This window comes from Camelina sativa, chromosome 17 (assembly GCF_030686135.1).
Source record: "Camelina sativa cultivar CO46 ecotype springtype chromosome 17, ASM3068613v1".
Classification (NCBI taxonomy): Eukaryota; Viridiplantae; Streptophyta; class Magnoliopsida; order Brassicales; family Brassicaceae; genus Camelina; species Camelina sativa.
In genome coordinates, this window is record NC_141896.1 from 21,300,068 (window position 1) to 21,318,551 (window position 18,484).

The 18,484-nt window shown below is 32.7% G+C and overlaps 1 long non-coding RNA gene and 1 pseudogene across 1 annotated transcript; one reads left to right on the plus strand and one right to left on the minus strand.

Moving 5' to 3' along the window:
- The first annotated feature begins 1,935 nt into the window (after nt 1-1,935).
- Nucleotides 1,936-5,066, plus strand: LOC104759564 (F-box protein At5g25290-like; annotated as a pseudogene).
- A 4,065-nt stretch (nt 5,067-9,131) lies between these two features.
- LOC147924136 (uncharacterized) lies at nt 9,132-14,076 on the minus strand. Its single transcript, XR_015586031.1, has 2 exons — nt 13,788-14,076; nt 9,132-9,510 (listed from the first exon to the last, which is right to left on the minus strand). It is a non-coding gene; the product is annotated as an uncharacterized LOC147924136 (long non-coding RNA).
- Between the last annotated feature and the right edge of the window lie 4,408 nt (nt 14,077-18,484).

Here is an 18,484-nt window from a genome sequence, read left to right on the forward strand (position 1 = left end):
AAAAAAAAAAAACTGAAAACCTTTCATGATATTACTAAGTATTATCGCATAAACAAAAGGTAAAGCAAAAACAATTTTCACTATAAATATCAAGGCAACGTCTTCATCACACATCATATTTTACACCTCACATAAGTTTATAAATTTTGTAATATAAAATTTTATAATTTAATTTAAAATTTGGAGCATATGAGGAAATGAACATGTAAAATGTGTTTTTTCTATAGAAAATGTTAAATCTAAAAATGTCCAAGGCTCATTTTACACAAGTTATGTCTATCTTCTTTACCTTCAGTTTTTAATTCTTCTTTATTGTTTACAGTTGGCTAATGTTGTTTAGCATGCCTATTTTATTAAGTTTCTAAAATTCATATTAGTCTTTAAGTAGTCAACCAAATGATGAACATAAAACCAAATGTTGATTGGATACATATGATATGTTCATGTTGATGCTGCTTCAAATCACTATCATCTTTTATTTTGATGTGTGGTTACTTCTTTTTGTCTCTTCCATTAATTTAGAATTTTAATATACATACATTACTCATATATGTACACATTTGGTTTCTTTTGGTCAAGTTTAAAAAAAGTTGATCTCTGCAAATCTAGAAAAATCTTAATGTTTTTTTGCTCTTCACAAAAGAAATAAAAAACTTATGTACTAAATAGTAAACTATGAGAAGAAGGTCTACTAATTATGTGAATTCACGTCATTGTATTGATCATCATAATTTGGTAAGTTCATCATCTCCATCAAAAACCTAAGCTGAGTGTTTATCTTTTGCTTATCATGTTTAATTTACATTATATTTTTCTTATTAAGTTTTATTGTGACCATCATAATTCCCCATGATATCTTTGTGGACAAATTAAGTAATTTGAAAAGAAGTTATATGGACGAGGATGATATAGAACCTACAAGATCTGATGAATGGCGAGCTTATATATATTTTTTACCGATATTACTGGTGGAACTTATGTCGATTTAAAATTAATTTGTTTGTTTTTTAAAAAAGGCCTCACCGTTTTTTTAATTACATCAAATAATTTAACTTTATTTAATGTTTAGCCAATCTGTAATGTTATTTACTTAGCAATTGTATATGTTTGTCAAAGTTTTAATTTTTATATTATAATTTCAAAAATTACATTTACTTTAATACGTCGTTATGAATTTGTATACTTTTTGGTCAACTGAATTCATGTATCTTTTTTTTTAATAATTTTTATGCGAAATACTTATGAAATTCTTACAATAATATTCAATGATAGAATAAATAACTAAATAATTTGAATATTGATAGTTACAATATTTATAATAATAATTATTAAATTTATTTAAAATAATTAAATATATTTCAATGTATATTAGTTAGAAAATATTGTATAGTTTATTACGTTTACCCATGCGATGCGTGGGACTTTTTCTAGTATATACATATACCTTTGTTGCATGCATGTTTCGTAGCACATTAGTGAGTAGTGACAAAGCTTCCTGTCAAAATGATCTCTTAATATCGCATGTTTTGCTCACTGCATGTGAACTGCTGCTGCTATTACTTACTGCTTCTGCCTCAATCTTCAATCAACGGTTGGATAAATTGGTAATCCTTACTTCATCCCTTTTAAAAAGTAGCTTTTTAATATAAATTATATTAATATTAACATACACTGTATTAGTTATATTTTTAACAAATTCTCAAATAAAATAAAAATATACTACAAAAATGTACGAAAAGATGCAACATATTCTATTACCATGATAATGAAAGAACAGTTGGGGAAAATAAAAGCAAAACCATAATAGTTTACAGGTCCATGATAATGTTGTATTGGGCTTGGTAGCCCTCGAGAAAGCCCTAATTGTGTATATACATAGAGAGATAAAAACATTTGCGTAACTTTGAAGCTTCCATCTCAGCAGCAGACGAGATGATGGAGGATGTAGTAGATCGACCAGCAGACGGAGTTGGTAATTCAAAACGAAGCGGGAGTCCTAAGTATAACGAGTGCATTAAGGTCCCGCGTCCGGCTTTGGTTTTTGATCCAAAAAGCGGATCTCTTCCATTGTTGTTGCTGTCTCTAGAAGAGAGCGGTTGTCGTGTGTACAACCCTGACGAAGACAAGGTTTACGAGACGAAGAGTGACTTTTCAGGGTATCGATACCTAGCAAACTCGGGTAAGTGGTTCCTGGTGTTAGATGAATCTCGATCGGATCTCTATATCGTAGATGTGTTTAGCGAGGAGAGGATCCATCTTCCGGCTCTAGAGTCAATCAAGGGTGGCCTTTATAAAGTTGAGCGAGTAGGAGATAATGAATTCACCGTTGATTGATCTGCAGGTCAATTGGTGACAGCTTGTCCTGTGGGAAGGTTGTTAAAGGGTGGGGACCAGGGTTCGAGGAACGCCTGACGCACCAATAACCTACTGTGGATTTGGATTAATAGTTCCATTTGCCCAGTGAGGGGTTAGGATCGATGCCCTGCAGGGCCAGCTTCGGGCCTATGGGGGCAAGCTAGCAGTGGGCTAGTGGGGTCAACGGGACGGGTTGTCACATAAAAATCGATTTTTATTGTAACAACCCGTCCCGTGGACCCCGCTAGCCTCACTGCTAGCCGCCCAAACAGACCCCAAGCTGGCCCTGCAGGGCATCGATCCTAACTCCTCACTGGGCAAATGGAACTAATCATCCAAATCCACAGCAGATCAATTGGTGACAGCTTGTCCTGTGGGAAGGTTGTTAAAGGGTGGGGACCAGGGTTCGAGGAACGCCTGGTACACCAATAACCTACTGTGGATTTGGATGATTAGTTCCATTTGCCCAGTGAGGGGTTAGGATCGATGCCCTGCAGGGCCAGCTTGGGGTCCGTTTGGGCGGCTAGCAGTGAGGCTAGCGGGGTCCACGGGACGGGTTGTTACAAAAATAAATCAAAATAAAAAAGCTATATTACAAAAATACAAATTACAAAAACAAGTAACTAACAAAATATATAATCCCGTGCTGTAGCACGGGGTATCACCTAGTTAAACTTTATATGCCTGGTGCTTCGCATCCTAAGACTACCAAATATCTGAGAGGTCTTTTTTTGGGTAGAAGACAAGAAGAAGAATGAGTTGACTATGTTGTTGTGTGGCAATTTCAGGAAGGCCAGTTTTTAGGCTTTTGCAGGAATGGGGATTTCTATTATCGCGATATTCCAGTACGGAACAGGGTCCATGTTCCCAGGGAGTATCGAGGCCTACAAGATGTGGTGCTCAAAGGTCACCTGTCTTTACTACCTGTCGCACCGTTGCTACATTCGAGAACTGGATTTGTCTGGACAAGATGGTTTCAAGGATGTGTATGTGCTCCCTAGCTTTCAAATGTGGAAGCCATCTAGGCGGCCTAGTGGTGATTGAAACGACCAACCTTTTTTTAAAAAAAAAAATAATAATAATAATAAATATAATATAATAAATAAAACTACAACTAGTGGTCCCATATCCACTAGCCATCTAACCACATTCACAATCATCAGCAGAAATAACAACACCAATTAAATATCCAATAATACTCCAACAATAACCAATAACCATAGCATCAACAATAGTCAAATACCAAACAACAAGAAACAAGGAACCAGCAACCTAGCAATGTTTCTAATGACTCCACTCTAGCAACCTAACAATGCCAGCCAACATCCAATCGAGTCCCTAGAACATCCTCCTCTTCATTGCCTTTGATTCCACGATCACACTTTGCCTTTACCTGCACACCACAAACAACAATTGAGATGCGTAAGTATTATCACAAATACTTAGTGAGGCAATTCTCCCAACTACTGGGCTATACACACAAGCAATAAGATCTCTACAAGCCACAATCGACAATCAAATAAACAAACCAGGCAATATACAAAGCACACAACAATCCATTGTAGCTGAAAGAAGGGTGTCGATCGACACTGACAATCTGGTGTCGACCGACACCATACTGGTGTCGACCGACACCTCCACATGGCATCGATCGACACTCACCAAAGTCTCGAGCCGTCCTCGCGTTGGTGTCGACCGACACCCCAACTGGTGTCGACCGACACTGTTGCCAAGCAGCAATTTCTTTCGATCAGAAACTCTGAATCTCGCCTCCAATCTTCTCCAATCCGCTCCTTGCACTCCCAGAAGCCAAACCCAGCCAAAACAGTGACGAAATACCATAGAGAACTCAAAGAAACAACCACATAAGCACCAAATCACATAAAATCTAGAGATCTTAGCTTAGATAAGCCATGGTCATGCACTCACCTCTCTCCAGGAAGATTCTGACCAGTAGGAACGAAATCCTCCCTCCTAGCAAGCTTCTAACTTTTTCCTAGCTCCAAATCTCTCAAGAACAGCAAGGAATCTCCCACACTTTTCCCAAAAAGCTCAAGAACACTCTCTCTTTGTTTTTCTCTCAAAAACGGCGAATACAGACAAAAAACACGACCTTGGGTCGTTTTCCCTCTTTTACACTCGATTTAGGGATTCTCTAAACCAACCACGCAAACCGGATAATTAAAAACGAACCGATCAAACTGGCCACAACTGGTGTCGATCGATGCCTCACGAGAAGGTGTCGATCGACACCCTTACCAAAATACCAAAAATTGGTTTGCGGGTGTTACAGTGATTTGGGAATAACCGGAGTAAAAAAGCTTATCTCATCTGGCGATAGCATTGCTGTTACAATATCAGGAGACGTTTTGTTGGTCTATACCAGGGCTTACGAGCCTGTCTGGATCTTCCGCGTCTTCAAGAGTTATCCTAAGGGGCTAGACCGGATCTCCACCCTTGTTGAGGTTGAATCTCTAGGTGATGAGGCCCTGTCTTTCGATTTGGGTATCACCGTGCCTGCTGATCTTACCCTTGGTATTAAGCCAAACTCCATCTATTTCACCCGTAATGACCGTTTCGGTCACCCGTCTTGTAATATTCCATGCCTCGACATATGTGTGTACAATATTGCAACAAGGACCATCAAACGCTTCTTCAGTGGCTCCACCTTAAAACTCAAGGATGCGCAGTGGCTTCTCCCCTCAGCTTGATTTGGTGTTTTCAAGAGTTTCTCTTGCGCGATCATTTTCCTGTGTTCATCTTAAACTATTTATAGGCTAATTTTTTCTTCAATTCTTTTACTTTTTTTTTTTTTACTAATATAAGGATTATTGGTCGCACCTCAAAATCATGTTTCCATGCACGCCGGCAGTACACTTGCTTATATGCGTCATTTTTGTATATTTTAGTTGAATTATATGCTTCATATATTCTGAATATATATCGTGAATTCTTAAGAAAACACAAAAATATATGATATGACACCAACGCAAGCTTTTGCATTAAAAAAAAAATGGTAAGTTTTTCTTTTATGGAACCAGATTGTAGTATAATTTTTGTTGTTGAACCGTCAAACGTTCAAAGCTAGTGTTTGATTTATTTATATATTGAGAAATACATTACTTGAGTTCTATGGTAGGAACGTAGTTGGTTGGTGAGGAGATGATCAAGCTATTTTCAATATTCATGAAAGTCCTTACTTGGGATTGTGATGTGACATTTTTACACAAGCCGCCTAATATCTTAGATGCTAACCCTGTTTTAAAAAATTGCTAGGCGTTAGTCGGACGGTCAGGGTGGGCCTAGCGCCTAGCGAGAAAATCGAGATTAAACGGGATTAATCGGGAACTAGTTTTAGGGTTTTTTATTAAATTAATAATAAATAAAAATAAATAGTATTAAAGTATATGTATAATTCTGTTTATGTTGAAAATAAAAATATCAAATAAAATATAAAACTATAGTATTGTCTTTAAAATTACGGTAAACACATAAAAACATAATTTTGAAAGAAAATTTATGATTTTCATTAAAAGTTTGTACATTAGTTATTGTAAAACATCATAAATTTTTAATTTAAATGTCTAAATAACAAAAATGTATATTTGATTTATATTTGGCTTTAAAAATAATCATTATATACAAAATTAAGCGGAAAGTAATAGGATTAGACGGATTATAATCAAATTATATAGATATAATTGGATCATCGATGCTAGGAGGGGATTAGTCATTAATCGAGGCGGAGATGGTGGACCTAGCGATTTTACGGGGCGTAATCGGTGCTAGGCGGGGATTTTAAAAACAGGGGATGCTAATATAAAAGAATAGTTGACCTTAGCAAGCATAAGCATGACCACATGGTTAGGTTAATTATATTGGACCAATCAGTTTTGTCTTGCTCATGATCAATTAAGAAGTACTGTGATTTTATTACTTTGTTCATGTAGGTGTGGAGGAATAAGTGTTGCTTGCACTTATGGTATTCATTTCTTTGCAAGTTGCAGTTTAAACAAATGATAGGGGATTTCAGATGCAAGTCCTTTTTCTTTTTCTTTTGCATATTACCAGTGACATACCATAAGTGAAACTTTTGGTAGTAATAATCAAGATGTGACTTTCGAGTGGAGAAAAAGCTTTGAATAATCGAACAGCGTTTTAAAAATTCATCTACAATGCCGATTTATTGAGTAAGACGAGATCCATTTGGGAATGTGCATCAGATAAATGATCGATTAAGATATTCTATGTATTACGTAACCTTTCGTAAATATAAATAAGAGCCAATGATACTGTTGATATATATTGAAAAGAGAGAAAAGTGGTTTTGTGTTCCGACAATATCAACATTTACAAGTTTAACTTCGTTAGGTGATCGAACTAGTTAATAACGGCAATGGATCAACAATATATACGAAATGAATACATAAATTCACATTTTAGGAGTTAAATTTTACAACTTTATATAATTCTTTGCTTCTAAATTTATACATCGAAGAATGTTGACGTAGATGCCTAGAAGGAGTTGCAGACAGATATAAGATCTTCTCAGAAACCTTTATATTTAAACACAAAACTCCTCTCAAGAGATGATTTGGGCTTACTTATTTTTTATTTTATGTTGTAATCTTTAACTGCCAATGGCAAAACTTATGGTCCAAACTTGTTGGCTGCTATATATTTGTGACCTACAAAAATTAAAATAATGATTGATATTGAATTAATTTTTCACAACAAAAAAGGATGTGATTCTTGAGTCCAATTGCCAAAACAAGAGCAACAAAACTTAAAAGCCAATAAGAACTACTATAATCATTTAGTGCCAGAAAAAAAAATCGGAATATCTTTCTACTTCACATATACTCCCTCCGTTTCAAAATATAAGACGTTTTAACTAAAAACACGTAAATTAAGAAATTGCTAATTTTAAAAAGTTCAACCAATTAATTACAAACATCTAAAAATTATATACAAATTTGAAAACATCATATATTATAAATCAAAACTAGCGTCTACGGTCTGCAAGTGCCAGCTTAGGGATGAGGACCTTCTCAAATATGTCTTGGTCTAAGGGAGCGAACCGTAGACGCCAGTTTTGATTTTCCATAACTATTGTTTTTTATTTCAAATATTATGCTCTCTTAACAAGGACAATTATAATAGTTATCAATTTTATTTATGTAATATTGGAAACCGTTATCAATTTCTTTTCTAAGCATTAATGTATAAATTCTAATTAACTATATTCATTAGAATTAAATCCAAAAATTTAGGAATTTGAATACTGGATTTTCAGCACTTTATGTTTTCCTTTCAATCAAACAATTAAGGATTCTTAAGTTTCATCTGGATTGAAAGAATATGTAAGTCTTAATTTTGATTGTGCGATTTTGCTTGGATTGATCTTTTGTATGTGATGATTTTTGTTTTGATAGCAAACATACAAATCTTATGGTGTGAGAAATATACATGAGTAGGAGATACATTGTGATATGAGCAAACATACAAATTCAAGAATTAATGATTGAAAAATATATATATAAGTGTGTTAGAGTTGCGCATACATAATTGTGTGGTGGTGAGATAACTCAATCTATATAATTATAAATGTGTTATCAACTGTATAAAATTATTTTTATTAATACGAAAAAACAAAATATATATATATTTAGATTGAAAATTTGTGTATAGTGCTTGCTTCTATTATGAAATTAGTGTTCATCAAATCTTGTGACTGATTGTAGAAAATGTGTACAATAATCGTAGTTTGAAAAGATGCATCATTCTTTATTTTTCCATACACATATTGTCTCTAAGTGGTTTTCATATTAATTTGGATTAAAATTCTAATACTATATCAGGTTTGCGCTCTTTTTGGTTATCCTCATTGTGTTGCCTAATTTTCTTCACTAAAAAAAGATATACATAATTTTATGATTCTTCCATATATTTAGACTACACATTTGATATTTTTGGTAAAAAAAAAAATTTATATATTTTGAAGTAATTTATTAAAAGTTTATCATATTAAATTGCAAGTGACATCTTTTAGTACTTTCTCAAAATAATCGAAGCAATAATAAACTACACCTTAGATTTTTTTGGAACTTTTGTGATCTAATTCAAAATTCTGGTAAAAAATTACTCGTAAAGTTTTTTAAAAATTTAGTTATTCTAAAATTTCACATAAATAAGAAAAATCATATCTTTAATTATTTATAATTAAAAAGGTGCTACACGCTAAGAGGACAACAATTTAATGCTTAAATCTAACAAGTGAGTGAAGACTGAAGAGTGCCAAGTACTTAGCCCATCATCACCAAGAATGGTGAGAATAAACATTTTGGTTTTGACTCTTTGACCAAACCGGATCAATTTCACAGTTCTATTATTCTATACAATCAAAAATCTCGGTTAATCATTAAAACCATCCCCTAAACCAAACCGGTTTAACGCATCCTTCCTCCACAACATTTAACCAGAGAGGTATATAGTACAATGAGTTAGTAACAGTAACAAATTGGCCAATGATTAATAAGATTTACAAAATGCTCTTACAGACTATTTCTTGCGAGTGAGCTCTCAGACCATCCTCATCGGTAATACTGTAAATAAGTGTCTTTAACCTATATTAATCATATCATCATATTCATATGCTGTTTATTATATCCTTATACGTAGAAAAAAGGCAGTAGTTTAAAAAGGTCCGTTTAAAAATAACTTTTTATATGGCCATGTGAATTTATTATAGCCAAAGATCACTGCACAAAAGAATATTTGAACCAAGAAAGAAAAGAGAGGTTAGTGTAATAATTAATAATGTTTTGACAAATATGGCCACACATGCTAGCAGTAAGGATATTGGAACCAAGAAACAAAGAAGAGATAAGTGTAACATCGAATAATGTTTTGACATAAGACAGTTATAGAATAAGATTGGCCAAACATATTTGTGCTCGCAGTAAGGAAAGCTCCTGTTTCAGCCTGTCGAGACAACATGTTTCCAGCCAAATATTTGGAATTTGAAACCAGGCGACGTGTTCAACAGCTTTAGTACATATTCATTCCATACCTTAAATCGTTTTGATCATCTAACACTATAGGACCTGAGTATATTTCGGGGCGGTTGCATATACTGGTATTTCTCCAGTCAGCCTATCAAAGGAAAGAAGGGTAAGCATCATAAGAGATTGGATGGTGTTTAGCAAGTGTTGAACCGATATAAACACATAACATGAAACTTACAGAGTCTTGAGATTGGTGTTTAGCAAATGATAAAAGTTCTTTTTCTAATCTCACTATCCTCTCAAACACTATTGTTTCCTTGCCTAATGGCGGTCTCGTGAGCATTGTCGGTCTAGGAACTGTTACATTGGGTAGTAATTTAACCTTAGAAAAAGTTCTTTTCATCCCTCAATTCAAATTTAACCTTCTCAGTGTCAGCTCTCTTGCTAAGCAACTAGGTTATGGGGTCTGGTTTGATGATTATTGTTGTGAAATTCAGGATCGGGGCCTAATGATTGGGAAGGGTAACGAAGTGGCAAACCTCTATTTTCTGGATATAGATTCTCTTTCTTTGTCAGGTATCCTTCTTAATAATGTTCCTATTTTCGCAAATGTTGTTTCTAGTCCTGAATTGTGGCATAAAAGGCAAGGACATCCCTCTATGTCTAAGTTGTTACCTATGCAAAACATCTTAGATTTTTCTAAACAAAAGAATAATTCAAATTCTCATTGTAAGGTCTGTCATCTTTCAAAACAAAAACATATTCCTTTTATTTCCCATAATAACATCAGTAATAAACCTTTTGATCTAGTTCATATAGACACTTGGGGGCCTTTCTCAGTTCCTACTCATGATGGTTTCAAATACTTTCTAACTATTGTTGATGATTGTTCAAGAGCAACTTGGGTTTATCTTCTTAAACAAAAGTCTGATGTTTTACAAATCTTTTCCAACTTTATTAAGATGATAGAAACTCAATATAAAACTAAGCTTAAGGGGGTTAGATCCGACAATGCTCCAGAACTTCTTTTTAAATATCTTTTTCAATCTAAAGGCATTCAATCTTTCCATGCTTGTCCTGAAACCCCACAACAAAATTCTGTTGTGGAAAGAAAACATCAACATATCCTCAATGTTGCTAGAGCTCTATTTTTTCAATCTCACATTCCTATTCCTTACTGGGGTGATTGCATTCTCACCGCAGTTCATCTCATTAATCGCTTACCTGCTCCGATTCTTGAAGATAAAAGTCCTTTTGAGGTTCTTACAAAGAAACAACCAGATTATAGTCAACTAAAAATCTTTGGTTGCCTTTGTTATGCTTCTACCTCTCCCAAGAACAGACATAAATTTGATCCCAGAGCTAAAGCTTGTATCTTCCTTGGTTATCCTTCTGGATACAAAGGATACAAGCTCCTTGATCTTGAGAGTAACACTATCTTTATCTCAAGACATGTGGTGTTCCATGAAGAGCTCTTTCCTTTTGTCAAATCAGATATGTCTCCTGCTACTATTGACTTTTTTCCTAATTTGATTCAAAATTCTCCTGTGTCATCTACCTCATCTGGCGAAGATACTTCTCTATCTTCTCCTTCTGTAGAGGTTCAGCCTTCTGCTAACCCTATAACTGATGTTCCTGAGTCTTCTACTCAAACATCCCACAGGAGAACAAAAACACCTGCTTATCTTCAGGATTACTACTGTCATTCAGTAGGGTCCTCAACCATACATGAAATATCTCAATACCTCTCTTATGGTAATCTTTCTCCCGTTTATTACTCCTTTTTAGTCTCCATTGATAAAGAACTTGAACCCAGAACCTATACTGAGGCAAAGAAACATAAGGTTTGGTGTGGTGCTATGGGGACTGAAATTGATGCTTTGGAAGTGACGGGTACTTGGGAAATCTGCTCACTACCTCCGAATAAGATTCCTATTGGCTGTAAGTGGATTTTCAAAATCAAGTTTAATGTCGATGGAAGTATTGAGCGGTATAAAGCAAGGCTGGTTGCTAAGGGATATACCCAAGAGGAAGGTGTTGATTTTCATGAAACTTTCTCACATGTTGCTAAGCTTACATCTGTTAAGCTGCTACTTGCTATCTCAGCCATTCATGGTTTTTCCCTAACACAACTTGACATCTCTAATGCTTTTCTGAATGGTGATCTTGATGAAGAGATATACATGAAGTTACCACCTGGCTATGCATCTAGTAAGGGGGACTCCTTACCTCCCAATGCAGTTTGCAAGCTAAAGAAGTCTCTATATGGTCTTAAGCAAGCCTCTCGACAATGGTTCCTTAAGTTTTCCACTACTCTTTTCGGTTTGGGATTTACTACTTCTTATTGCGACCATACTTGTTTCTTTAAGATCACAGGGACTGTTTTCATGTGTGTGTTGGTGTATGTGGATGACATACTCATCGCCAGTAACAATGATGCGGAGGTGGATAATTCTAAAACAACAACTTCAATCTCATTTCAAGCTTCGTGATTTGGGACCATTGAAATATTTCTTGGGTTTGGAAATAGCAAGATCAGCTTCTGGAATCACGGTTTGTCAACGTAAATATGCTCTTGATCTGCTGGTGGATACTGGTATGTTGGGATGCAAACCATCTCCTGTTCCTCTTGATCCTAATATCAAACTTACGAAAGATACAGGAGGTGATTTTGTTGATGCTAAGTCCTATCGGCGTCTCATTGGCCGTTTGATGTACCTACAGATCCTGAGACCTGACCTGACCTTTGCTGTAAATAAACTAAGTCAGTATTCAGAGGCTCCTCGCAAAGATCATTGGCAAGCTCTGCACACTATTCTGGCGTATATCAAAGGAACAGTGGGTCAAGGCTTGTTCTACTCCTCCAAATCTGACTTACAGCTTATTGTTTATGCGGATGCTGACTATGGTTCGTGTAAGGATTCCAGAAGGTCTACTAATGGCTACTGTTTCTTCTTGGGCTCTTCACTTATCTCTTGGAAGTCTAAGAAGCAACAAATTGTTGCAAAATCATCTACTGAAGCTGAATACCGAAGCCTCTCTTTTGCTTCTGATGAACTTCTGTGGCTCACATTTTTCCTCAAAGAGTTTCAGGTTCGGCTTGTCAAACCTACTTTCTTTTACTGTGATAATGAAGCTGCGATTCACATTGCTCGCAACCCAGTCTTTCGTGAGCGCACAAAGCACATGGAAAAAGACTGTCACAGCGTTAGAGAGAGGTTACTTGCAGGTTGGTTTTAGTTGATTCATGTTTGTTCTGAGGAACAACTTGCAGATCCATTCACTAAGGCTCTCCATCCTGCTCCGTTCCACTACTTAATGGGCAAGATGGGTCTGATCAATCTCTTTGTCCCATCTTGAGGGGGACTATTGTGATGTATCTGTTAACTGGTATAATATAAACCGGTTCTAATCTCTATTTTATTCTGGTTTAAGTGTATAGAGTAAACCAAGTTAGAGTCTGTATGTAAAGCATACTTTGCACATTTTATTTCTTTAATGAGAATGAGATTAATTAGTTCATTTAGTAAAAAGCAGATCTCTGTAAGATTAAAAATATCGACTAAAAGGGTCCTGAATGCAATCTTTGTAGATTCACCAGTTCCTTAGTAATGATAGTTCAAGAAAATTGATTGGATTTGAGAACCCGGGAATCATACCAACGGACGAAACTCAGACTCCAAAAAGACCAAACCCTTTTCTCTATGTCGTAAGAACATACCTGAAACACTGGCAAAATTGAGGTAGTTTTTCTTTCACATACTTTTCAAATGCCTTAATGAAGAAAAAGGTTGTGCCTTTAATATCAAACCAAAAAGATTAACACAACGAGATACTATAATTCCTAGATGAAACAAATTTCAAGCTAAAATTATCCGGTGTGGACCAGAAAAAAATTCCCTGGGACTGAACTTAAGTACTTAACCACCACTGAAAGATGCAGCCTAACACATCATACGTACATATCCAAAAACTGAGTTTATGAGATTTGGTGAACCTCCTAACTCATCAATCTCTACTGATAGTTAGAGATCTAAATCTTACCATATAAATTTTCCTGGTAATAGTGTTTTGTTATCTCGGGTGAATCTGATAACTACAAACCTCTCGCAGTTTCCAAAATCAAGATCCACCTTTTGTCAAATCACATCAGAAAGTGAAAAACCATTGAAAAATTGTTATCTTTAGATTTAAAGTAGAAATTTTAAACCGCACCACCATTCGAGTGGGAGACATGGTTCCAGCATAATGGTTTGACAAACATCATTGACTCAACCAGAGAGATAGAATTAATAGTAGTAAGGCAAGTTCTTCATTAATGACAGCTTTGAACTCAGGTGTTGAAAAGATGCAGAAACACAAGTTAAAAGACATCAACAAGAAAACAGAACCAAGCAATGGAGAAACAGAGATCTTCGGACAAACCTCTTCCTTCAAGATTAGGAATTTGTAGCCAAGGACGAAAAGCTGGCATGACGGTAGCAGGTAATGCTTTGAACAGCGTGTAACTTAACATTAGAAGGAAGCAATGTAGGCCTGAGTCACCTAGAAAGTGATCAAGGATCAATTTCTGCCAGAGATATATATATATATATATCATTGAATTGTAGTCACTTTGGGGAGCCTAAACTAGATTGCTTAGTGTAGAAAAACCAATGCTTTAAATTATGATAAGAAGAAGAAAAAGCTACAGAGTTTGTCAAGCTCTTACAATAAAAAGAAATACATAAAACACACATTAAAAGGAGGCAATACTCTCAACGTGTTCGGGTGAGATAGAGACGCAACATGTGTCGATGAGTCCATATCTGCGCCGAAACTCGTCAGTATCTGCAATTCCTTGCAGCCTAACTCTTGTGATGTCTTGTCTTTGAAGATTGTAGTAGAAAATGTAAAAGGGTTGAACATCTTGTGGCAGAGAGTATGTGGAAAAAATGATTTCACCAGCCTTGTTGGTGCCAGGGGAAGTCATGTTCGTCAAAGGGAAGGGAAGCTCAAAAGTTTGCTTAGACCAATGCTGTTTCTCGACATCTTCTAATATCCACAAACCAAAACTAGTAAAGCTGAAAAGCTCTCTTACAATAGAAGCTAACTTGCCACTATACTCTATGAATTTCGAGTCACCCTCCCAAAGCACAACATCCCTAGGTGCTCGCATGAAACTTAGAGTCTCATATCACCAGAAACTTTGGCAGGCAAGCTAGTGAGCTTTTTAGATCAAGAGGGATCGGATCTTAACTGACTTCGGCTGCCACAGAACCTGTCCTTCTCAGCGTCCCTTCGTTTCATGGCGAAACTCTGAATTCGACTCGTAGAAACAAGGGAGAATTGCAAAGGAGGTTCCTTTCAACACAAATTCGACAACTCTCGAAGAAGTCAGAGAGAGAATTGCAAAGGAGGTTTTTTTTTTTTTGGTCTTCAAGGAGGTTCCTTTTTTAAAACACAAAATCGAGTCGGGGAGAAGAAATATTGAGAGAAAATCATATAAAAACTCGATTTCCTGTTTGGGAGTTTCCTTTTCTGGGTGTGTCGGGGGTGGGCGGCCGGAGTGGGCGGTGGGAGGAGCGCTTCTATCGGAAAATTCAGACTGAAGAAGAATCGCAAACGTTTTAAATCTCCCATATTTTTTTATTAGTATTATTATAAAATAGAATAAACGTCTATTTGAATTTCCTAATATTAATAATAATAATACTAATAATAATAATAATAATAATAATAATAATAATAATAATAATAATAATAATAATAATAATAATAATAATAATAATAATAATAATAATAATAACAATAATAACAATATAATAATAATAATAATCATAATAATACAGGAAATATCTGAATTATCTCCTCCTGCTTAAAATAAATAAAAAAGAAATATTTTCTATTTTTTGTTTCTTAGGTTGGTATTGTTATCCATTAGAAAGAAAAAAAATTAGGAAATATATGTTTTGATAAATGAAAGGAAAATATGTAGATAATAAACAAAATAATAAATAGTAAATAGTAACTAAAAAATAAAAATATCTTTTGAAACGTATTAAGTATTAAATAAATCAAATTTAAATGATACTAATACTACTTTTAATGTGTATATAATAAATTTTCTATATGTCCTATTAAATATTAATAATTAATATTAACCTACAATAAAAATTTAAGAGTAATTTAAAAAAATTTAGTTTTTATTTACGATATAAACGTCTTCTAAATTTATTTTACTGTTTATATAATTTTCAAATCGAGCTTTAAGATTAGTTTAACATGAAGTTTATATCAAAAATATATTTTCTGTCAATACATTGTGAAAATATGAAAATTATTATATTACAAAATTAAATTATTATTAATAAAAATAATTTTGATCTTTGAAGAGATGAACAGTGCAATATCTTGGAATGTTCCATCGTTAAGAGCCCTCACATATTCGTTGTGTATCCAACCTGTCTTCCTATTTTCGAAAGTTACAAAGTCAAATATTTCTCAGTAATCGAGAGTATGTGTACTCCAGATGATTGGCTTCTTCGAGCTATATCTCTAGCGACCGTTATCAGAATTATCGTGGATGTATCTATTTGGCTGGGACGAATTATGATGATCTTATTTCTTACAACAAAGAACCAGAATTTTTCAGCTCGAAAGAATGTTAGTAGGGTATTGATAGCCCACAGGGGAAGTCCGTAGATGTTGAAGTCTCTGATGAAACAATCTGGCCTGTTTATTTCACCCCTCAGTCTCGATATGAGAAAATCTTCCATCAACTCTTCTTCCATTGGAGCAAACTGAACACTTTTGAATTGAGTCATTCCTACATCAAAAGAAGCACAAAAGATTCATCAAATTAGGAGATAGAACAATAATAATAATGGGTTTCCAAAAATTTTTGTGGATTATTGTACTAATTATGTTTTGTTATTGTTTAATTATTTAAATAAGAATTAATTTAAGAAAAATAAAAGAAGTGGTAGTTTTCAAAATAAAAGAAGTGGTAGTTTTGTTATTGTTTTCAAAAGAAGTAATCTCACCGTAGGTTGTTTTCCCAAAATTCCTGTGACAATAACTAGATAAATATTAATTATATAAAAAACAACTTATTTCATTGAATGATAAATAGGAAAATAGTAACAAAATATAGAAGAAAAAATTAGAATACATACCTCAAACTTAATAGGAAATTTGAACTCTATACTAAATCTTTTAAGTCTTTGAAATATACCTTATAGATTGAACTAAATGACTATTTTGTCCTTGGTTACAAATTAAATTAAACTAAATACAATATAATTAAATTAATTTATTTGAAAATTTTATTTTTAAAAATAATATGTAAACTAGATATTCGAAAATTTCCTGAACTGTTTTTTAAAAAATTATGAATTAATTTATTATATATAATATTAATCAATAACTAAAAGATTAAATTAAGATAAAATAAATAACATATACCCTTAATTAATAATTAATTAAATATTAAAAAATAAACACAAAATAATTAAACTCATCATTGTTAGAAAATTATTTTTAAAAATCACTGTTTATATTTTAGATATAGAATTTTTTTTGATAATGATGAAGTAGTTTAATATAGAAAATATTAATCAATAAAGAAAATTAAAATTCAGATTAAAAAAAATAAAAAGTTGTTTTATAAAACAGAAACAATACAAAAATGACAAAATCGCAGTTAAATACAATATAATTAAATTAATTTATTTGAAAATTTTATTTTTAAAAATAATATGTAAACTAGATATTCGAAATTTTTCAGAATTTTTTTAAAAAAATTATGAATTAATTTATTATATATAATATTAATCAATAACTAAAATATTAAATTAAGATAAAATAAATTAAGACCGTGGATCACGATCCAATAATCTGTTACTCAATCGTGATTAAAGATCTGGTATTATTTAGTAATTCAATTTTAAAAATTTATTATATAAAAATTAAAATTAAATTAATTAGAATTTTTCTTTTTTCCATTTATGTTTAGTAAATGCTTTAGATAATATTAGTTTTCATTTAATAAATTAGTTTTGAAAAATAATTATATATTTTAATTTATTTTGAAAATTGTTAACTTTAATAAAATAATAAAAAATTGTGAGCTTTTAGAAAATAAATCAACAGTTCAAAAAAATCTACTATGTAACAAATCAATTAATAAAAGAAGAAATCGACTATTTAATATAAGTCAACAAAGAAAAAACATAAATCAGCAGGAATAAAATATAAGTCTACAGTTAAAAAGTCAATCATATTAATAAGTCAACTTAAAATGAAATAAAGTCTACTAAGACCAAACAAATCAACGGAAAAAAATATAAATCAACAAACAAAAAAAATAAGTTAACATCATCAAAAGTCGACTTTGTAAAAAAACAGTCAAACAAAAAAAAAGTCGACAATTTTAAAATAAATCGATGAAAAAATAAATAAGTTTACAAAAATTAAACTTAAGTCAACCATTCAAAATATCGCCCTTATTAATAAATCAATGTAGAATATAATAAGTCAACAATAAATAAACAAATCAAACAGAAAACAAATATAAATCGATGAACAAAAAAAATAAGTCAACAGTTAAAAAAATCGACTATGTTATAAATCCACTAGCCATAATATAAGTCAACTGTTCTAATATAAGTCGATGACAAAGATAATTAAGTCAATAGAAGTAAAAATACATACCGATTGTTCAAAAAGTCGACATTATAAATAAATCAACCTTAATTAAAAAAAGTCTAAAACATTGATATATATATATATATATATTATAAATTGTATAATCTTGAATTATTTATTTTTAAATAAATTTAAATCTAAATAATATCAACAAAAATATTTAAATTCTTTTACTTTAATCAAAATTTTAAGATCAAAAATTAATTCATGTAATCATTAAAATACAATAAGTAATTTTCGTTATAATTTTAAATTATTATATAATTAATTCCGAATTAAACAATTTTAAAAAGTAATTTATTTTTAAAGTTGATTTATTTTTAATTATAAGTTAAGTTTTTATTATTTTTATTTAATTGTTAAAATTATTTAATAATAAGGGTATTTCTGTCCATTTTCATTTCAAAATGTGTAGTTTTCAAATAACTATAAGA